The sequence below is a fragment of the Taeniopygia guttata genome, chromosome 4 (assembly GCF_048771995.1).
Source record: "Taeniopygia guttata chromosome 4, bTaeGut7.mat, whole genome shotgun sequence".
Taxonomy (NCBI): Eukaryota; Metazoa; Chordata; class Aves; order Passeriformes; family Estrildidae; genus Taeniopygia; species Taeniopygia guttata.
Genome location: NC_133028.1, coordinates 65,469,293 through 65,492,359, shown reverse-complemented (window position 1 = coordinate 65,492,359; position 23,067 = coordinate 65,469,293). Strand labels below are relative to the sequence as shown.

Genomic DNA, 23,067 nt, shown 5'->3' with positions numbered 1-23,067 from the left:
TGCATCATATCTGTTCTACACAAAATGAACATGCTTTTTAATTGTCTAAGGGCTTCCTGAGGAATTGGTTTGTTAGGAATACTGCAAATAAAGGAAGATCTCAGTAGTCAGTTACTTCTTTGTCTAAAAGAGGTCATTAAATTTGATGATAGAAGCTGTCAATGTATAAAAATATACAAGTGAATAGGACGTGAGAACAAATGCTGACAAGTGCAGTATACAGCCAGTGCTCTTGACAAGACACAGGGTTGAGCTGAACAAATGGCTCATAAAGCTCCTTTAGCAGGAGGACAGTAAAATCCTTCCTCTAAGGTCATTTAACTTTTTAGTAAGCATTTATATGGAGACAGGGGTCTACCCTGGTGGATGGGTTGCTTGCTTTTGCCAGGCACTGCAGACAGCACTGCAATATAACTTTAGTTTATTATGGTACTAAAACTATTAAACTGTGGCTGTCTTTTTTTTTTTTTTCTTTTTTTTTTTTCCCCACTTAAAGTGAGGTTCATCTCTAACCAAAAGGGGACATCCATTCTTTTCCCATTGCTGACTATTGTTTTTGGTGGGCAGCCATCTCACGCCTTTTGAAAAAGCAAGAGCTCACTTTGGGCTAAATGGCTTCAAGGGAAAATATAGAGTTGACTGTAGAGGTTGATCAATAACTCACAACTACAGTAGCTCCACTTAACATACAAGAAAGTGAAAGCAGTTACTCCATTCTCTGCCCTATGAGTTAGCATTATCCAGGTGATAAAAATTAGTGATGTCCACTTCCCTGGGGGACAAGAGCTGTGGTGTAGGGAGAGCCCAGGTCAGGAGCCCTTCCATGAGGATGAGGATCTAGATGATGCCCCTGGTAGCAGAGAGCTATGGGGGTTTACTCCCAGGAGACAGCCACCTCTGTGGGTGGGTGTGGGAGTTGGATATGTGGAAATCCCAGATTTCTTGGAGTCAAGTTCCCATCCAGGTGGGTGACCACGTTGGACTGGGATGGGAGGCTGTCTCAGCAAAAGGCCACCATCAATCTGTCTGATGTCCTGGTCTGCTTCTGTCCAGCCCTGGTTACACCACTGCTCATGGTAAAGGACTGCTACTGCCAGCTGTGTCCCTACCCATCAAGTCCCCACCATGGCATGGGGCTCTTGAAAAAAGCCTGGCATGCCCACAGTGCTGGGTTCACTAATTTCTTTCAGTGTAGATGCTTGTTCTGGAGACATGCACAGAAACTCTCATTCCAGCTTGCAAAAGTGTTTTTCAAAGTCTCTCTGAGGTCACAGAGTCCTCTGAATTATTGAGGTCACTTAGACATAACCTAAGTGTCTTTGATAGTCCTTTGAAAGTCGCTGCCAGTATTTTCTCTGACTGGGTCGTTATCTGCTTACTGAGAGACAGGAGGTTTTGTAATACACATTTCCTGTCAAACTGAATGTTTGCAACATGTGAGTCCTCATTTGGGCTGGAAGCTCATATTTAAATTTATGAGATGGATTAGGAAAAAAAAAATCTAAGGACACTGACAAATCAACAATTTCAAACCCAGGTTTCTGATAGTGTTTGAACTTCATGGAAGCTTTAGGTCAATTATTTATTGATTTTATTCAACTGTTTCTTCAGAAAGAGTATTTGGATTAAATAAGCTTTGCCTTCCCACAGCAATCTTTGTGTTGATTGAGAAGGGATGTGCACTGTGTTATAAACAACCTCTGTTGCAGGAGCTCTCACATACCTTGCTGTGTTGAAAAGAAAGAAAAACATCTAGGCAGCCATCACAGGCAAGCACCAGTCCTCCATCAAGGCCAGGGGCTGAGTATCTGGTCCAGGGTGAGAGAAATCTGGTGCTGTGCAGAGCCTAACCCAGAGCAGGAGCCTGTCAGTGCTGCTCTCCACAGACATGACAGTGCCTCAGCAGAGCAGCCCCTCATTCCCTCAGCAAAAACCTAACATTTCAGTTTAGTCCAGGAACACCACGAACTCACAGAGTAGATCACACATCTGTTCTATAGAGGAACATGAACTTCAACATCAGCCATGAACTTTAAGCTGTCTCTGAGACTCTTTCTGGATATGGTTTTTTCACCTTTTGCTCTATGACAAATCCCAGTAAACGCATATAAACAGATTGTTTTTATTATCCACAAATCCCACAACACTGAGTATGTTTTCCACCATATCTCTCTCACTCCAAGAGAGGAAAAAAATTATAAACACTGCCATGTATCCAAGTCAGAAACCACAGCTTATGTCATGCCTGTTATTATTCAGGTTGACTGGTCTACCCTGGCATATTCTGACTTTAAACCCATATCTAATCTTAACTCTAGAGTGATGGTCCTGTTAAGATCCAACCTTTAAAACTTCAAGCCCTTGTGGTCCTCCTGAAGACACTGTTCTGGGGCTTTGAGTCATTTCTGCCTGACTGAACATCGTAGAAAATGCTTAAAATTTTATTAACCCACAGATTGTACTTAATGCCTGACAAAAGAAAACAAAGTAAGAGCAGCAGCCAGCAGGTACATCAGGAAAACACAGCAGGCTTGCACAGAATGGCAGCTCTGCTTCTAAAGTGGGTGAGACAGACAATTATTTACCACATTTTGTGAGCACCTGGCACTCAGTCTCTTGACTATCAGGACAACTCAAGGGAAAGGGGTGTTTATCACAGTGCCCTGTTAAGTGGATTTGGCTACAACAGAAATAAACAAAACAGCCTCTGGAAAAATTTCAGGACTTTCAAACTGGTGAGTGCTCTGGTGCTGCAGACAGCTCGGGTCATTTATTAGGAGCCGAAGAGTCAGCACTAATGACAGTGTGCACTTTTGTGTTTGTTGGTTTCTTCCTTCTAATTTTGTTTCCTTGTAAAGAAGGAGGATTTCATACAGCTATAATAACTCCATCACTTCAAAATAATCTCCAGTCTGCCACTCTAACAGATCCAACATCTCCTTTTTTCAAATTCTTTCCTTTGCTCTGGTCTTCATAAGGAGCCTCTCCTTTGCTGCTCTGCTTTTCTTATGTGACACAAAGGAGACAATTGTGATTTCCTGTGAGTGTGCCAAGCCATTTAAATTTTTATTAACCACTGCAATACGTGCTGCCTGCTTTTCAGGAGTGCTGTGTTGTTAGATGATCCAAAATGGATGGATTGCACGCTACAGATTCCAGGGTGTAATCGTCTTACAATCTTGCATCTTGCTCACAAATGTTGCAAGATTTGCTTATTGGCTGTTTTCTGCAACCAGATGTTGAATTCCCAAGCCACAGAATGGGCCTCCACTTGCTTCTAGCCAAATATCACTTCTTCATTTCAAATTAATAATGTCAAATCATTTCTGAGTTCAACATGTTACCCAAATTTCCACGCCCAGAAAGTTCAAAAAAATGCAAGATAGAAATTCAAGACTTTGTTTTCAGGTCTGGAAGCTTTGGCTGATATGAATATCAGTACTATAAAAAAAGAAAAAAAATGTCAGCACTTTCACCTTATAATGGCCTAATATGAGGCAAAAAGTAGTTTTCATTCTCAGCAATTCTTATTTTTTTTAATGTAAAATCTATTTGAATTTTCAGTTTTACATCTTGAGACAAAAATTTTGCTTCTACCTGGTTCAGAAGGTCAAGAACAATATATAATTCCTTTAATTATGCCATGAGAATCTCCCTGCTCAAACTTGGTTCAGCTAGACCAAGGTTGTTCAGGGCTGGTTCAGTCAAGTTTGGAGCATCATGAGGTTGATAATTTTCATCTTTCAGCAGTTTTGATAGTAGAGCAAAGCTGGCATGGAAGAGGTGAAAGGGAGAATCATGTAGGGGAAATCATATCTTGCCAGAATCCTGATGTGTGTTGTCGGGAACTCCTGGGTTCCAGTCTGGCTTCTGATGGGAAAAGATGGATTAATAAATCTGTGTTCAAGTGTTAAGACCAGTATCACAAAATAAAATGATCTCTAAGCAAATTTAAGATGATCTCTAGCAGATATTTAAAGCTTTCCATGTTTATTCACACACCAGAGAGAAGCAAGATTTCCAAAATCCTGAACTGACTAGGAATTCCACCAGAAGAAGTTTTTGTTGAAGAGGTGGAGAAAGTATCATGTGTGATGTTTCATTCTGATTTTGACTTCTTTTGTGTTTCCCACTATATGAATAATTAAAATAATTTTGAACATGGAAAGAGAAAAGGAAACTCCTCTTCCCTGTATTTGTAGGTAAATAATAACTTAATTTCAAACTGAAATATAACAGAAAAATATTTATTACTGCAAAATGGATTTCTGGTAATCATATTAATTCAGTATTTTTAATTAATATTACTAATATGAATTAGTTCATATTAGTAATTCATATTACTAATTATTAATTCATAATTAATTCATATTACTGTTGATGAATATGTGATCAATTGTACTTTAGCCTCTCCTCTTGAGAGAGAATGGAATATGTTTACTAGATTGAAATACATTAAATACTCAGCCTTGAGAGGGCATTCTCTGTTATGCTTAAAGCCTCCACAAGCCAGGAAGACTTCTTACCTCTTTCCCTACATTTATTTAAATCCTCTGATGAGTGGACTGCATTTTCATAAATCCATCTGTAATTTTAGCGGCCTAAACTGCTTTTTCTTCTTTCTTATTGAAATAAGATGATGAAGAGAAGAAATATGACTGTAAATGCTTGGTGCACTAAAAATACAGCTTACATACTTTACATACAAATGCTTCAGAATTAGTTATCCCCACTATGAAATACTAGCTTCTACTTTGATAATTAATGGGATTTTGCACGTTGGCAGCCAAAGCTTCCCACAGTTTTTCTAAATTGTAGGGTTTCTTGCATTAAATCACTGAAGATTATAAAAAGTGGAACACAATGACTTGAATGACATTTTGAATTCTTAAATTGCAGCTAAGAAGACTGCTCAGAGCAGTTGTCTAAGGTGCTGCCTGCTTATACATTTAAGCAATAAAACTTTGGAAGATTTCATGAGGGCTCTGCATCAGCAAAGTCCTTGGTCTTATGTTTGACTGTAGATAAGGGAACTTACTGCTTGTAATGCATGTAATAATACAGTTTACTCTTTCCTAGAAACACATTAAAAACAGCTCCTGAGTCACTTTGAAGCAAAGGCAATTCCAAAACCCAGCAGTTTGTGGCAAACACATTGCATTGTTGCAGCAGAATCTTGGAGAAAAAAAAATCCTAGTGGACCTCCTGGTGGTTCATCTGAACCTCTTTCTAACATTTTTGTAGCCTTTTCCCACTCATGAAAAATTAAAACTTTACATTAAAAAAAGAACTTGGAAAGCAAGCAAAAGTTACAAAGTAAAATCCACCTTAAGGGGAAGAGAGAAACAAAACCAAAAATCCAAGCTTGGGTGAAATGGTTGCTTTTCTGTATCACACCCTCATTATGGAAGTAGCTTTTACTTAACCTCTTGGTTCTCACATCACTCATGTTAATGGCCAAGTTTCTGATACCGGTGGCATTTATCAACCGATCATCTGTGACTCCATGAGTCACTGTCTCCAGGCTTGACATAAACCACTCAGGCTCTGTGTTAGGGTCACCTGGACTTTGTCACTATTTAACAATTGAAAAGGAGCAGTATTTTCTTAAAGCACAGGCCAGACCCTCCAGTGATGTAAAGGAGAACAAGAGAAGTAAAGTCAACAGAGCACTGATGTTTTCCTAAGGCTCCAAGGCAGTTGAACAAATGCTGAAGCTCTGTTTTCCCTCTGCACTTTCTTTTCCTTGCTCATTTGTTCCTTTGCCCACTTTGGTTAAATCAAATGTACCCAGGTGCAGGCAGTACTTGTAAAAGTAGCTATTGGTTTATTGCATCCTAATACAAGGATTCACTGGTTGGGTAATAGATGAAAAATTTGGGACTGTTCATCTTCTGCTCTGCCTCTAGTGTAATTCTAGAAACACTGACAAGATTATTTGCTTTTCTGTTTTTAAAGAAAAAGTCTTCTGAATGCATAAGGTTACCTTGGTGCTATTTTGCAGAGTGCAGAAAGGTAATGTAGGCATAGCACCTAGGAAGGAAGTGTTTTATTTACTCTGCTTTTAAATATATTGTTGCATTTTGGCCATTAAATGTTACAACTTTGAGTAGAAGATCTGATTTCTCAGGAGACAGAACATTCAGTTTAGTCCCATGGCCAGTTTTAACCCATGCCTGCATCTGTGAAGGAATTCTGTGATACGAGGGAGAAATGAAAGGCACTTTGCTTAAAGACACTTCACCTTTCAGTTTCTGTGCAGTTTGAAATCTGTATCAGACCTAAGCCGGGCTGCTAAAGCTATAGGGCCCAGTTGCAGCATGGGGCCAAGGCCCTGAGTCAGAACTACTGAAAAACTGCTGAAATTAGTCTTGCTCTTGGCAGTTGGAGAATATATAGTAATTTTTCCAGGTTGGTTTCAGCTTGCTGCTCTTCCAAGTCCCAGGAAGTAAAAAATGCATATTTGATGAACTCCTTGAAAATTCCAGTTCCTGTATGCCTGACCTGATAAGCAAAAGATGTTGATGAAGTTCAGAAATGAGTAGTAGGGGAACTTTCAGCCAAGTGCCCAACATATATTTCTTTAGTACATGATGTCTGTAAGATCAGGCTAGGTCGGGACAAACAGACCACTGATTCAGTGCAGAGAATTTTTCATTTTCAAGAAACTTCTGCTGGGAATTTAGTGCTGCTGCAAGTGGGAAGTGCTGGTAAAGCCAAAGGACTTGCTTATCCACATATCTCTGCTTCTCTCCTTCATCCCTGCCCCTAAAGAATGTGTCACAGGATCTATTTTTGGATCAATGGCAGAAGTCACAAAACAATCCTTTCGAATTATTCTGTTGACCAAATGAAGGCTTAACTCCTCTAAAGACAACAAAGCAAATACAATGTGGAATGCTGTAATTAATTCCACGTGTTTTGAGGCATTAGGGTAGAGTGGAAGGACCAGAAGTGTACTAATAAATAAAGGCTATATCCTGGTATTGATCCGTATGTGGAACTCACTGCTGGAATCAATAGGGAGTGCTAAAAAAAATCAATGGCAGGATATGACCCCGAGATAAGACGGTTTCAAATCTTTCTGTCTCTCCACTACAAGAAGACAGGTTACTATGTGTTATCTAAGCCCTCAAACATCCTCAAGAAGTTTGAGAAGTAGGAAAAAGCCACGTGGAAGGGAACTGCCAGGGAAAGACTTATGTGACAAAATACTTGTGTTTTGTAAGGCCACGTTTAGCTGTTGCTTTGCAATATCAACCCTCTGGGTGGAGCATTTAGATGGTTTCTTGTAATTAGGAGTGGGAATACTCGGGGAAGAGTGAGTGGTTACTTTTCCTCCACTGGATACTAAAAAGGCTGGTTTTTGTAACTCAAATGTTATGTTTCTTGGCTCTGTTTGCTTGTGTTAGATAAATGCTGTGTGGCATCTCCTGAAGCATCAGAGTGCAAATAGGGACCCTTCAGTCTCACAAACTTTATTTTCTTTCTTTCAGGAACCAAAGTGAAGGGATGGACATATGGATGCTTGGGTACCTGTCTAATACAGCATCAAGATAGAGCTGTAGCTTATACCCAGACCTGGTTAACTCACTTTATGATTCTCATGACCTGAATCAAAAAATAGCTTTAAGACGGCTGAATGGATACTCCTCTAGTGAATTGTTTTCTATAATGTGAGTATTCAAAATTTTTTTAAAATTAATTTTACTTTTTGGGAGAGAAGTCCTCAGGCAAATGTCTCTGGGAGCAAGAAAACTTTTTTTTAATACTTCAAAGTTTTTATGTGTTCTTACTCTGATGAATATTGAGGCAATTTGGTATGAAGAAGCTCCATGTCAGCTAAAAAGAATATGGAGAAAATGGTAGATTTGAACCTGGGGGAAAATAAAAAAGAACCAAGGGCATTTACCCAAAGAGTTTCTCTCTTTAGAATAACTCTCTTTACCTGCCTTTGCTTGTCTTTTTTTTTTGTTTGTTTTTTAAATTGCATTCATGCATTTAATGCACGTAAAATGATTCCCTTTGCCAGACATGGTATAAAGCTGCGCTTAGAGTTTTGTGAGCTCCTGGTTCCTAACACTGGAAGATGCAACCCAGACAAAGTCCCCTCTAGATGGCTCCCATGCTTTCAATGCATTTCTTTGCCCAGATCCTTGTCTGACTCTTCTCCCCATCTGTAGCTTTGTTCTTGCTTAGAATTGCAAGTTGGAAAGTTCCTATTTCTTTTTATCTACGAAGGAGATCTATTTCAGTAATACAAGCTTTTGCATGCTGCCCCATTAATGTCTCATCTTAATCCATGCCTTGAGGGTCCAAATCCAGAGAGGGTGGAATAATCAAGTCTCCATGCAGATCTTGGACTCTTCTCAAACTGTGCCAAAAAAGTGTACCAATTAAAATAGTACTTTCATGACATTGTAAGCCAGCCCCTTGCAGAGAATGTGGATGAAAAGAAACAAAGGTTTATAGTTTAGGTTTCAGAAAAAGAATGATTTCCCCTCCAAAATGATCTGACTTGTATCATTCACAATTTAGTCAGAACCTGGAATGCTACCTGCAGATTATGGAAGATGGTAAAATTCATAACCTGGCAAAAGGGAAAATATTCACATAATTCTCTCGGCAAGAAACCAAATCAAACTATTCTTTTTAATTGCAGGTGAGTAATAGCACTCTTACATTTCATACAAATAACATCAGCACTCTCCTGCTCTGTGATTGATGGGATGTTTTAAGTGGAGTACCTTAACTCAGCACAGCTGGTCTCTCGTTGGATTCCTCTCCTAGCCTAAGAAATTTTTGGGTTTGGATGTATTGGCAACAACTTTCCCTTCTAAGGCTGAAAAATACTCCTCAAGAGAATAGATGTTGAATTGTTAGCTCTCTGCTTGGTCTATATCCTTGCTAGTGAAAACCAGGAATTACTGTGAGTTTTGTTTGGTTGGCTTTTTTGACCAGTTCATTTGGACTTCAAGGTCTTGTTTGAGACCCTAGATTGAGCTAATGGTCTTTCATGAGTAATATGTCTGTAGCTTAAGTGCTTCCTTTCAGTGCTTTCAGAAGGAGTTTACCTTTTCCCTGGATTGTTGCCATTTTGTTGCTTCCCATGGGTGTCCAGGGAAGGAAAACTGCTGGGTGTCTGAGAGAGGAGGAGGACTTTAAACCATTTCCATTAAGCTCCCATAAAAGCAGCATGTGCAGCAAAAAGTGGGATTCTTTGAGGATCTTGCCATGCCACCAGCTATGGAGTTCTTTTAAAGTAGGCATATATCTGTTTAGTGTGTTAAATTCCTAGCATCAGACTCCTACAGATTTATTCTCAGTCTCTGAGTAAAATCCACGTGAGATTTCAGAACCCTGGAGTACATAATAACAGGAAAATCATGGCTCTGGTTAAACACCTCCCCAGGGAGGGCCTGGTAAATGTCCAGGGTGGTGATTAGGGAAGGTTAACTTATGATGTGACAAGGAAAGTAGTACAACTTAGATAACACTAATAAATGGCAGTGGTGCCAAAAAATGATAGATTACTCTGAGGTGTTCTGTTAAAAAAAAAAAGAAACAAGCAGCTTTTAGAAGAATATCCTGAATCTATCTGTGCACATATATAGTTGTTTACTATACTAGCATATTAAACTGGATGTCTATGTGTGGAAAATATATTACAGAAGGAATTATTTCATATGTAAGGAATCATCTGATGTGCCCCATGTAGGACAGGACATTATACAATCTTCCAATTTTTGTGGGTGTCATAAGTGAGCACCCACAATGCCATTTATATGGTAGCAATAGAAAGCACTTACTGAATGACTGAAAACAAATTTGTAAGGGGAGAATAATTTTCTCTTTGCTCTTGTTGGTTTTATGTCCCATACACTTTAATACTTAGATTGTGGAGTTAGTAAACTGAATTGGGGGGAATTTTTTGCCATAAACAAGGGAAATCCTAAACTTCTAACATTAAAAAAAGTCTTTTTCCCCTCCCCAAGGATTAGCTATTTCCTTCTTGTTAATTTTCTTATGTTAGAATTTCCAGCATGATTTTCTTTCCTTCTGTTATAGCTGTATGAATTATGATTCCTGTATTTTTGGCAAATATATATTTTACATTTTATTCATTGTTATGCTGCGAGCTCTCGGTCTTGCACAGACTTTGACATACGCTCTCCCTGCTATGCAGTGATCTGAAACAGATTTCAGAGGGAGAGCTCCTAACGAAAAAAATTAAGCAACATTTTACCATGTGGGATCTAAATAGCCCTGTCTTGCTCGGTGGTTGAATAATTGCTCAATATTCTGGACTTCCTGTGATGGGCCCAGCCTGTCTATCCAGAGCCAGGGACTGTGGTGCTCCGACATCCGATCCGTCTCTGGGAAATCCTGCATTGTCTGTGCGGTGCTGGCTGGAAATTGTGGGGCTGCTCTCACAGCTCGAGCAGAGCCCTGCACCCACGCTTCCCTGCAGAATCCAGCTGGGAAATTAGTCCAGCTGCTGTTTATTTGGGTGTCACTCTATATACCCTCCACTGTGTGGATGCACTCAAGTGGTGTCTTTTAGGGGATTTGGTGGAGAGAAGTCATCACAGTGAAAAGCAGAAACTCCTTGCAGATGCTTGGAGATCCTCTGTGTGTCTGTGAAAAGCTCTGTTTCGTCAGGTTGGGTCTTGAAGCCTGAGGCACATGTTTTATTACACTTTTATTGACTCCAAGGGAAAAAAATCTCTCCATTTCAGTAGGAAGATGAGGCCTCCTGACACCAAAATCTTTGTTCCAAACATTACAATGTGTGTTCAATTGCACGTAAAGAAAAAGCTACTCAGAATATTACTTATGGAGATGCTTTCTCCACCTCTCTCATAATGGACAAACGCTTGCCTGTACAGTGCTGTTATTAATCATACATCTATTATGAAATAATGCAAAAAAAGTTAAAACCTGAGTGTTTATACCCAGAGTAGGCTGATACTCAGAGAGGTGTAGTACACATGCCTAATGCCATGGTGACATGCCAAGAGGTCTTGTGTGACTGCATGGTATGTCCCTCACTCCTGTCCAGAAGTCAGGAGCTGACTGCAGATACCATTCCAGTGGAGAAGGTCTCCGTGTTGCATCAACACGGGTATGGCTTTCTTCCTGGCACAGTCTCTTATTGCCACTCCAACTCTTTTTTTCTGGCATGGTGGTAAGCATTTCAGTGTGTTTACACTTTTAACGGTGTTTTCAGTATTGCCAGGTGGTGCCTGATTGGGCTGTGGGAAAGCAAGGCTTTCCATGTGGAAGCTTTTCTGAGACAGCTCTCAAGGTTTCCCCTCCTGCCTGAAATGAGCTGCCATTTTCCCCTTTCTTGAGCCGTGTTGCCTGTACAGGGAAGCAGTTCAAAACCAATTGGCTTCTTGTCTGTGCTGTAGGAAGCTGATGGTCTAAAATACAAGAAAGAAATGGACAGCACCATAAAATTTTGAAAAATCTGTGCTTTATGGTCAGCTAAATAGGAATGCATTTACCGCTGAGATCATACAAAACTTGTTTTTTTGTTTTTACTGGCTTCATTTACAATAGAAATGAACAGAGCTCTTTTACATAAAGGTGCACATTTGAAAAATAAATTTAAAAAAGAATTCTTTGTAAGCTTCTCAGGAAAAAGAGACCTTGTCACTTTTGCTGTATGGTAAGAGAATCATTAATCAAGAGCGAAACACAGAAAAAGGATGTATCAAATTGCATACGATTACCACAATGCCCTTGCTTTTCCTTTAATTCATTTAATAAAAAAGTGTTTGAGGTGTGTAATGCTTTTTTTTTTTTTCTGGCAGAAGTCAGAGCTGCAGTCACTCTCTATGCAGTGAACTGACTCCTACGTGGTTCAGGCAGTTAAAAATATCAAAATGACTTTCTTCCCTCCTGCTCCTCCAGGCTTTCTTCTTTGCAGATGGCAGAGGACAATATGCTGGGTCTGCAATAACACTGACTCAAAATTCCTTTCTATTTGTAAGATAACTTCCTAAAGATTGCAAGCAAAAGGAAGTCAGAGAACAAAGCAATGTCAAGTATGCACATGTCACAACACAATGTGCTGATTCCAAGCCTTTGGAAACATGCTGAAAGACATGTCTGGAAAAAAAAAAAAAAAAACCAACCAGGGAAGTGCTTCCACACAGGCTTTCAGCATGAAAACAACAGCTGAATGTGCCCGTTCCCATCAGGAAAAAATACCCTGAAATAACAAAAGGTGCTGGAGAGCTAGAAATGAAATCATCAGATGGCAAGAACACTCTTTTGTCTGCTCTTACATAGGCTCTACTCCCAGTGCATTGTAAAGCAAGGGATCAAGCTGGAGCAGTGTTTGACTGCAAGGTGCCAAGAAGACCAAGAAAAATGGAATGTATAAACAGGGCTCTCTTACAGTGAAGGACTAACAGAACAAAACAGGAGGAAAGCAAACAAAGGGCCACACTTTCAGATAATGTATCTGCAGGAATGCAAACTCTGTGCATTCCTGATCACTCCTGTAGGTACTGAAGGCACAAAAGACAGACTCTTGAGGAGAAGGGGCATACACAGTGTTTCTTTGTGAAACAGCCTGCACACATTCCCCCCCCATAACCACAGGTAAATCTTTGCATCATTGGTGTACTCTAAAGATGTAAGTGCTTTCAATTAGGTCTGTCACTGTTGGCTAGCTCAGTCCAATTTTCTGTCAATTTAAGAGATGGAGTGGAGTAAATTCCAGAGGAAAATTATGGGATCCCAGTGAGGGACGACATGCACAATGAAACACTGCAGGCATCTGACTAAGGATGCTACAAAATATCACCTCCACAGGCAGAGGGACATCCTGCCTAAATTCAAATGAAGCAGCACCCATGAATGAATAATAACATGCCTAGGCATTTTTCTTTTAAAACTGAGAGAGGGAAATAAAAACTATCCCAAGTTTTTTTCAAGCAGAAACAAACACTGAGATGAAAACCAAGTTGCCTAACATCACATATCAGCTCAGGAATAACGGCTCCATCTCCAGATTCTCAAGTGACATTATAAAACTGTTCTTTTTTGTTAAGTGCCAAGCCCCAAAGAGCACTCAGGACAAGTGCACCTGAGAGGCTTGTTTTGCATTTGGTGCTTCTGGTTGTGCTCCCAGAGATACATGCCATAAAATGACCTCACAGTTTGCTCATGCTTTCTACAGTGTGCAGGAAAAACCCAACCTTACCTTAAGCAAGTAAGGTAAGATTTAGGCAGATTATTTTGGTTAAAATCTAGCATAAATGTTTATGCCAGAAATAGCAAAAGTGTTTCTGTGATTTCAAAGGCTAAATATGAAATAAGTTGAGAAAATATTTCTTTCCCCAGACTGCAAACTGTAGTATCTGTCTCAAAACTATTTGTCTGCTAAATATTCCTTGTCAGTGTACTTTTGGGGGTTCAGGTCTTTCTTGCTGATTCTAATTGTGACTCCAACTGTATGAAGCCCCATTTAAATTTGGTGTTCAGCTGTCTTTCTTATACTGCCATGTAATTAATGGATTTCTTCTTTCCTCTTGGGCTAGACTGAGGCTATCTGACTCTCAGGCCCAAAATAGCAAGTTCATGGAAAATGTGGCTTCTTTGAAATCAACACTAGTTGTTTTTTTTTTTTTTTATTATTTGTGTAAACAAGATCCTGACCAAACTGAGCCTTCAGAAGAAACCCTCTGCTGTAATAAATCATTGTTGTAGATACCCTTCTAGGCTGTAACACAGCCAAATGAGGGAGAGAGATACTCTCTTACTTCTGTGGATGGCCACATAAAGTTTGGGAGCTGGCAGGAGCAGTCAGACAACAAGACACGTGAAGTTGTTAGGCAGCGAAGGGAAAGAGAAATACCTTAAAAAGTGCTTTTGGGTTGCAGTTTTGTTGTTCCTGCCAGAGGTTTTGAAATAACACAAAGGATGAGCTTGTTGTCCTGGGAACAATATTCTAGCAAATTGCTTTTCCAGGACCAAGGGAATAGTGCCTTTCATCATAATTCCTCTTTTCAGACCACTGAATAAATGAATTGAAAGCTAACTATAAAAGAAAGGAAACGTGGAGGGTAAATCCAAGCACTACTACACTATCCAAAAGCGCTGAAGAGATTGTAGCAGGTGGTCCCACCACCTGTGCCTGTCTACTTCCATTCCAAGTAATCTCCTTATCAAATGCAGAGAGAAGCAGACACCCAGGAGGGTCCCACAGGAAGAGCAGCAGCAGAAAAACAGAGTGACTAACCAGGGAGATAGGAACCTGCAGTGCAGGGCATACATAACCTGGGGAAGCTGAAACAGTGAAAAACCACTAGAGACAGATCCTTCCCTTATTTACAGATTTTATATCTATAGCAGTACTGTTGGCTCCAGCCCTTCTCATTTATGTCCTGCTAGTAATGGATGGGAGATGAGAGATCCTGCAATTCCAAGCTAGAAGCTGCCATGTCCTAATGGCTTGCAGAGAAAAAGGCCAGTCACACAACTTTTATAATGGCACCTATTTTCTTTATCCTTTCTCAATTGCTGCAGGAAATGCTTTAATTTAATAGAGTAAGCAGATGCATTGCCTGGATTCCGGGTGGCACACTAACAACATAATGATCCTTAGCCTTGGCATTGCAGGCAGGGCTGTGGTTTGCTTCTCAGTGGGCTGCACTTCCAATGGCTTTTTATGACTGTCAGGCTTCCTCTAAAAGAAAACAAAGTGCTGGCTGAAAAAGCAATCGCATTAAAGACTGTTCCTGTCATGTATCTGAATATTCCCTTTCACTCATACTTTTCTGTGCATGAAATTTCTTAGGTAAATATTGCTGGGAGGGAAAATGTACCTCAAAGGAGCCCACTGTGGCCAGTGTGTATCCTCACATTCAAGTGGGATCTTTTGAAGTGAAGGCATTCTCCAAGTTGAGGACTTCCTTGTCAAGTTGCCTGTGGGGCACAATGCATACCTTAGAGCTGATGGCTCTACCTTTTCCCAAGTTGTTCCCTAGCAGAGCAAAGTTCTTGCTCTTTGGCTGGGAGCCAGTATTTCCTTCTCCACAGCTCTGCTCTCTGTGCTGCAGCACTTCAGTGACACAGCTAAATGGCTTCTCAGGTGGGACCACCCTTGGCACCGTGTTGCACATTCCACTCTGCACCCAGAAGAGGTCCCTGAGCTCCTTGTAGCTTCTACATCTGGGCCCAAAGGCTTCCAGGGCTTCCTGCTTGCACCTGCCAGTGTGGAATACTTTGTGAAAACCTCTGATGGGATCCAACCCCCACTGCCTCTCTTCCATCTGTTCCTCATGGACAGGACTTTTCCCTGTCCTGCAAGGATCACTTTGATATCAGCCCTGACACTGGATTGGCTGTTCTGGGAAGTCCAGCTGTTACTCCTGGACTTTTCTTAAATCCCTTCTCAATTTTAGCAGCACAAGAGGTTATGGGCAAAAGTGAGACCTGCTGAAAGCCATCAGAAGGGTTGAGTGGCATCCTGGGTAAGGGTGACAGACCTCAGCATCCACATTTTCCATAGTGATAGTTATCCATGAAAATGAACACTGCAGGAGAGCTAATACCAAAACATCCAGCACAACTCCTGCGAGCTTTAGTGGTTTGTCCTGACATAGCATTGCTTGGTACTGGTGTTTCAGAGAAGGGAGCTTCACTTTGGATTTTGCACCATAGTCTCAAAGTGAAGTCTGGTTCCCCTGGATAGCTATTTGGCTCATTCATTTTGAGCAATGCTTTTGAGATTATTTGAGATATTCTGAATTAAAAGAACAGCACTGCAGCTTTCTTTCATGAAACAGTAATGCTTCTTTCATTTCTCGCATGAAGTTGTCAAGATAACAATGTTTTAATTGCACCTATACTGTTTGCCACAGTCTTTTGTAGCACACAATGTTTTGGAGCAGCTTTTGTTATAGAAATATTTCCAAACTTGAGCAGCAGCCTTTCTTTTCCCCTTTTTTCTTTTTTCCCAAGTATTTAAAAATCTATAAGGAAATATTTATTCCTGGCTAGACATTTGAGATCTGGATTCAAGAGGCATTTTTTTTTTTTTTTGTTCATATGACTCTCAGAATACACAGGTTTTTTGCTAACTTTTAATTTTAAAATATCATATATACTGAAGAAGGTCTAAGATTCTAGAAGTTTAAAAGTCAGGGAGTGAAAAATGATGACTCTCTGCAACTGTGATGACTCAGAAATATATGACATTTTCTGTTATTCTATTGGGTGATGACTTTATACCATCATTTACTTAAACAGTGTGGCAAATTTTATAGTAACTTCATTAACCAATTTGGCACTTTTACAGTCTCAGCTTGCATTGCGCTTAACATGCTTTTTCAATATTTGATTTCTCTGACTAAATCCATAAAGCAAAGAAAGAAGAGATTAAAATAACAAGAACTACATTGACTGAAATTCATCTCAAAGTTTATGCTGGATCCGGCTGTCTGCTTTTAGCAGGGAAGCAAAAACTTTGCTCTTTCCTCTTGTGAAAGGGTCGTGTCAGAACAAGACAGGCCCTGAGGGACTTGGCATGAAGAAGTGGTGGTAGTGTGGTGGCAGTTCCTTCAGACCTTCTCCTTCCCAGGAGTGTGCAGTCCTGTTGGTCAGAAGGCTTTTGGTAGGAAGGTTCCTGTCCATATGAGTCTTCCTTAGGAATTCTGAGCAGGCTTTCAAAACTGGTTAGGAAAAAGCAATTTATCTTGCTCTCATTTTAGAGGACTCTGATAACAAAAGCCAAGCATGTGGTGAGAGTTGGATCTAGGCAGCAATAATCTTTATTTCACTATGCTAATTTTGATATTGATCACAACATTGACCAGTAAACAAGAGAAGATGAACCACTTTTAAAGTTTCTGCTGACTCCACTCAAGGGCCACAGCTACTATCCTTCCTGTTCCAGGAAGAGCAGCCTTTTACAGATGCTTACTGATATTCTTCTTTCTTCAACTCACGGTAAAGAGAAAACTGTTGTGTGGCAATAAAGTCTTCGTAATTTGGCTAGAATTAATTTGCACCTATGTATAAAAGCTATGTGAAGAAATCTGACAGAAATTCTCTGCTAAGGTTGCAAAGCCTTGAATTTAAATGTTAGGAAATGTTTTATTCACAGCTGCCAACAGAACCTTAATTCAGATGTTTTTTTGTGTTAAGATACAGTCTTTAATTGCATAATCACATACTATTTTTTCCACAGGACCTCTGTCTCACTCGGGGCACAGGACCTACAAGAGGGCCAAATAGAGGTTATGCAGGCACACATAAATCTGCCACTTCCTAATTTAGCTGTCCTTGACTTTGCAACCTACATAATTTGCTTTCAGAGAGATGCATATTATTTTCTTTTCTTAACCCATGATAGAGGCACTTTTCATAAATGGTTTCTTTTGGTGGGAAACTCTTGGATGTCAGCTTCCTAAGGAAGACATAGTTAAGAAATGGATAATTCAGTAAACACAGCCTCTGTGCATTTTTAAACATGCATAGACTAACACTTCATTTGCTCTCAGCTTGGAGTGTCTCATGGTGTTTCAAGTGCTAAAAGATTTACTATGGTTTATGACTTAAATATTTCTAACTCAATTTGTCGTTTAGCACCAAACCCCCCTGTCCTGCAGAACACTCAAAGGCTAAAGGGCACCAAAGCATTCTCCTGCTTAACTGCCCATGAATTGGAGCAGCTCTTGTGACCTTTTTATTGCTCTTGGGATCTTTTATGAAATTAATAATTAAAATGCAAGGCCTCGGGTCTGTCTGTGATGGTATGCTTGAGGTTTTCCATGCAAAACCAGATTCCTTCAGTCACAATAATTTTTATACATTAAAAAGTTCTGCTTGAAAATAAGTATACTGTCCCTCAGTATAATTTTGATTTTTCAATCCACCTTGCTACCTGTTTGCCCTTCTGCAAAGCATTGAGTGCATTTCCATTCAATTGAATTTAAATTTCATTTCAAAGTACATCTTAGTCTTTATGGCTGGACGTTCCTTTTTAAAACATGCGAGTTCTGGCAGGTATGACCTGGGGTACAAACATATAGCTTTATTTGCTAAGAGTATGCCATTGAGCTGCGTAGCTTTGCTTATGGTTCCATCATTAAAATGCTGGGAAAATACTGTAAAAAAAATGGACTGAAGTTCCTGGTAGAATGAGCAGGAAACAGATCAGAGGAATGAAGTGTGATGAGCAGGCTGTCATATCCAGTTCTCCGAACCTCGTAAATGGAAAATACCCAACCTTGAATTGCATTGACTTTTTAGAACAACAGTTATCAGAAAGAGCTCCTCAGTCCAAGAAGATTGTGTTTAATAGGTGGCCAAGCCAGTGGGTTTGTAATCTGTAAAAATAATTTGCTACAGTCTACTGGAACAAAAATTATTTAGTGGCAAGTACATTTTAAGGCCTTTTAGTGGCAGCTCCACAATTGATACTATAGAGACTATTTTGAATCCAGGTTTTCATGCCTTCAGCAAATGCAGGTTTTAAGTGAGAATTCAGCTGTGGAACATTAAAAGTCTTCAATGCAGATACGTGCCTGGGCTGTGTAATAGATGAACAATCTGAGGTAACTGAAATAATCCATTTTTCCCTTTCCAATTTCTCCCCATCTGGATTTACTAGATTACCCAACAAATATGAGTTAATATTCTAGCTTGCAGAGAGTTCTCCTCATGTTTGGAGGAGCTGTGGATTTCATAAGTTTTATGAGTTTAGAGTTGCTTTTTGGAAATGTGTTTTTAAACAGAGGCTGTGTTTTATCTTTTCTAGAACATATTTTCTTGATTTAACTGGCGTGGTTTCATATTTTTTTGAATAATTTAAGCAGTCTGGGTCCAGGTCCCAAATTGTGTTGACCTTAAATATAATCCTGGTGGAGTGAATGTTGAAATAGCAAAGAGAAGTTTAGTTTTGTGTTGAAGACCAGGGTCAGTGAGAAATATTTCAGCTGTTATGCTGTCCCAATTTAGAAGGCAAATGAAAGGCTTCTGTGCATCGCATTGACGTGTTGTGACTGAATGAGTGCAGATGCATCATGAGCTGGAGTCTGCTGCTTGGAGCACTGTGAATATATAAGGAAGAGTCTGTTCCTGGGGGAAGTCAAACACAGGTTCTGGAAGGATCCCAGCAAATCACACACAAAAAAAGTTATGCAATATTTGTTGGCAGGATGTGGAACAAAACAGATGATTTACAACTTTGTTTGGAGTGGGGGAGCACCACGGACACTAGTGATTTTCACCAGTGTCCAGTCAGGAACCAGGCCCTGGGTCAGGAAAAAGTGTTATGTGAATAAAATTAATAATCTTTGTGGAATATATCTTTTATATTGTGTTGAATATTTAAATTTTCTGTTGGGCTGCTGCTTGTGCAGGGGACATAACAGGGAAGCACTGGACCAATACCAAGGAATAAGGACTACACAAGCTGACAATAGCTAAGATCTTATGCTCCTCCAGGACTGGAGATCCTTTCAAAGCTGGGTTCCTGGGGAAGGTAGAATCTAAAATCTCTTACTACTGGTCAGAGCCTGAGAAATAAAATTTCCAGTCCACAGGGGCAAAATAGGTAGAACACACAACAGATGTCTGCTTCAGGCAGCCATACGCAGCCTAGATGGTGTTTGGTATTTCTGCATTGCCCAGACATTAACCAGGCACAAACCCAAGCACAGATCTGTGCTTGGGATAGTCAGTCTACCTCAGTTTAAGGATTTGGTGTGAAAAACATGTAGAACAACTATTTTCTTAATTGGGTGGAGTAGGAAGGGAAGGTAGCTTGTTCCTCATCTGAAATTTAATATTTGAAATTATTTCTAGTATTTGAAAAATTAATTGAATAATATTTTGGTAGTATTAGTCACCCATTTACAACAATTACTGACAAGGATTCAGCGAAAATAATGTTTAATTTTTCAAGCTGCTCTCTTGCTTGAAATAAAAATTGGATGTAGAGAAAATGTGGAGATTTTTGAAAGAGATCTAAAAACAATGGGATCCTCCTGATTAAAAAAAAAAACCCAAAAAACAACAAGAATGGAATTTGTTCAGTTCCTTTAGAAACACAGCCTCTGCCTTCAGAGCAGTCTCAACATTCTATATTTTTTCCAATCACTAGCAAAACAAGGGGAAGGGCTTTCCCAAGGGAAATCTGCTTAAGCCTGCTGCAATGTCTGCGAGGAGTATGGGTGCTGGTGGAGAGTGATACAGGGAGGAACTGTGCTGTCAACAACAGGAAGCTGGTGAAAAACGAGCGGTGCCCCTGGGGAGGTGAATGCAGAGCAGATGTCTCTAATTGTGAGTCACACTGTGACAACTGACAAGAGAAATTCTGCACTCTTGACACTTTAAAGATACCAAAAATACCAGAGAGCACATTCCATGGCTTCTTGAAGACTTCCATATCGAGGTAGCTGAGGGGGGAGAGCTCCATCTCCTCCTGTTTCCATCACTGAACAGCCCATAAAATTTGCTGTTGATAAGCTTGGAAGCAGCCAAGCATTCTAATACTTAGATAAGTCACTAATGTTAATAAAACCACTGAAGAAATAAGAGGGAAGAGGTGCAAAGGGGATTCATGTGCAGCGCAGCACCAGTTGCTTTAGATACTGATCCTTTCAATTAAGGGTGGTTCTGGATAAGAGAGGGGAAAGTAACATCCTTGTTTATAAGCACACTTAGATTTTGAAATCTCTCCTTTTTTTCCCTTTTGTGTTTTTTTTTTTTTTTTTTTTTTTTTCATGTGGAATGACTGCAAGCATTTTCTTGATGTATTCCAATTATTGTCTGGATACAGGGTTGCAGATTTATATTGTGCTTCTTTAGTGGAGTTACAAAAAGTCAAGACCGGCAACCATTCATAGCTGGTTGCCAATTTTTTATTTTGGGACGAATGCCTGGCTTGGGTGGGTCTGCAGATGTCAACAGTGCTACTCCAGAAATGTGTTTTAGTTGCTTCATTTGCTCTCTTGCTGCAACTGCTTTACTAACAGTAGTTTAATACCGTGCTCGGGTAGTCTGTCCCTTGAGCATGGCCAGGTTTGTTTTGTGTGCACCAAAATAGCCTAAATCAGCTCTTTAACTTGGAACTCTGTCACCATTGATATCTGGCTGAGGAATTATTGTTATTTCTCCTTTTGTCCCATACAAAAATTTTCCCCGGGGTATTTGGGGAGGTTTGTGTGTGTGAATTTCATAGCATTGGAAATATTTTTAGAAATGTCTCGTTCTGACTGGATTCAGATATCTGATATTTTGACGATCTCCACTGTTTTTCAGGTTGTTGATATTTGTGGAAGCTGCTAAAGATGGAAAAGTGCATCTGGTCACTTGGGAAGGCAAACACTGCACAGCTGTTCCTCCTACAGCTGCTAGGGTGCTGCTCCAGGGTGCACTTTCAAAGTTGGTATTGAATAAGTGGTCCTGCAGCATGGTGGGTTTGCTTAGGCAGGTCACACAGGTCAGAGCCTCTCAGCTCACTTCAGTGTTCCTGGGTTGGAGTTATCTCAATCACTTTCTTTTCCTATTATTTTGTTTTATGTTATACCAGCTAAGCCTCTGTGTATCTTGCAGTAGCTGTGGTAGTCGTGTCATGTCACATTGAATCATCTGGAAATCCCACTGGTCTTCCCCTCTGCACTGCTCTGTTACACACCTTGGGTTACACCAGTGAGCCCTCCTTTGGTCCAGTTCTCGTGTTCACTGAAGAATAATTTAAATTATTGTGCATTTTGGAACAAGTCTTTCGCTTTGTAACTGCTGTGCCAGACTGACATTTGACTAGTTTGCTAGCAGATGTTTTATTAGAGGTCAACTCCTATTGCCATTTTGAAGATGCTGTTACTGTGTGAAAAGTCCAAGATTTATACCAATTGGAATTGTTCTACTGAAATATTTGTGCTGTCCCACTTGAGGATTTGTAAGTTGTGTAACACCCGTGTACAATACATTTTCTAAGTTAATGAACCTTTTTCTGTATCAAGCTCCCAAATATCTATGCAGACACACACATATGAGCCTTCCAAGGCATGCAAATCTCTGCCATCCATTCTTCTGTGGTATCACCTCTGCTGGACAAGTCAACTGCAAGGGAAAGCCAAGGAGCAGGACTCAGGAAACCCCCTTCTTTCATATTTGGTGAGAATTTCAAAGTTTATCTCTTGTGGTGTTATTTTCTCCTGCTGATATTAGGAAGAGGAGCAAGCGCTGCATGATATTGTGTTCTCAAAGTCTTGGTAGAGATTTTGAGACCACAACTCTTCTCTGCTTCTAAAAGGCTTTCCCTGGGAGAAGTTGTAGGATACGGCGGATTTTCTTTCTTCTTTGTATCTGTGTTGGCTAAAGCAGGACAGAGGAGCTTGGAAAGGCTCACCCTCCTCAAGGAACGCTATCTGATTCGTAAGCATTCCTAGAGGTTAAGGCTGGTGACTATCAAGAAAGCAAATACTTCACGCAAGGGTAAGTCCTCTAATTGTGTTTGTGTTGAATAACTGCCAGATCCCCATGTCAGGATGTCTGTAGTCACGGCTCTGATCTCACCATTCCTTCCTCGGCTGTTGCACAATTGTGTTGCATGTTTGTGGTACGGGAGAAAGTTGGAGAGCTGGGCTATGAAACCATCTCAGGGAAGGAAGCCATGTTTTATTTTAGTTGCTTGGTTTGGATAAAAGCCTGTAGGAGATGGAATAACATTAAAAAATCCCCATAATGCAGCCCATTCATGGAAAACAAACCTGGTTTTCTCTACAGATATGTGAAATATGAGGTTTGATAGCCAGGCTGGAAAAGGAAATGCCAATAAAAATGTGTTTGCTAGTGTAGTGGAAATCCTCATGTACATATGTGTGAAGTTATTACTTGTTCTACCTGGACTCTCACCTGTGATTGCAAGGTCTGTTGGGGTCAGGCTTGTAAATCCAATAAGGGAACTTCTGAAAAACTGGTTATGAATCTGCTCCTCTGATGGATCACTTCAAGGATCTGTTGTGGCAGGGAAGTAAGACAAAGCAATGACAAATAAGAGGTTACTAGAGAGGAAAGGAGCTCAAGGATACTGCA

The 23,067-nt window shown here is 40.1% G+C and overlaps 1 long non-coding RNA gene across 11 annotated transcripts in view; it reads left to right on the top strand.

The window, feature by feature from the left end:
- The window catches only part of LOC115494806 (uncharacterized), a 237,415-nt gene that overhangs the window by 144,642 nt on the left and 69,706 nt on the right, over positions 1–23,067 (top strand). For 7 of the 11 annotated variants that reach the window (XR_012055791.1, XR_012055792.1, XR_012055797.1 and 4 more), the window contains 3 exons: positions 7,497–7,676; positions 21,289–22,146; positions 22,286–22,467. This is a non-coding gene — a long non-coding RNA (uncharacterized lncRNA). Of the gene's footprint in view, positions 1–7,496; positions 7,677–8,538; positions 8,663–21,288; positions 22,147–22,285; positions 22,468–23,067 lie in introns of all 11 variants that reach the window. The other 4 variants (XR_012055795.1, XR_012055800.1, XR_012055793.1 and 1 more) reach the window with 4 other exon arrangements.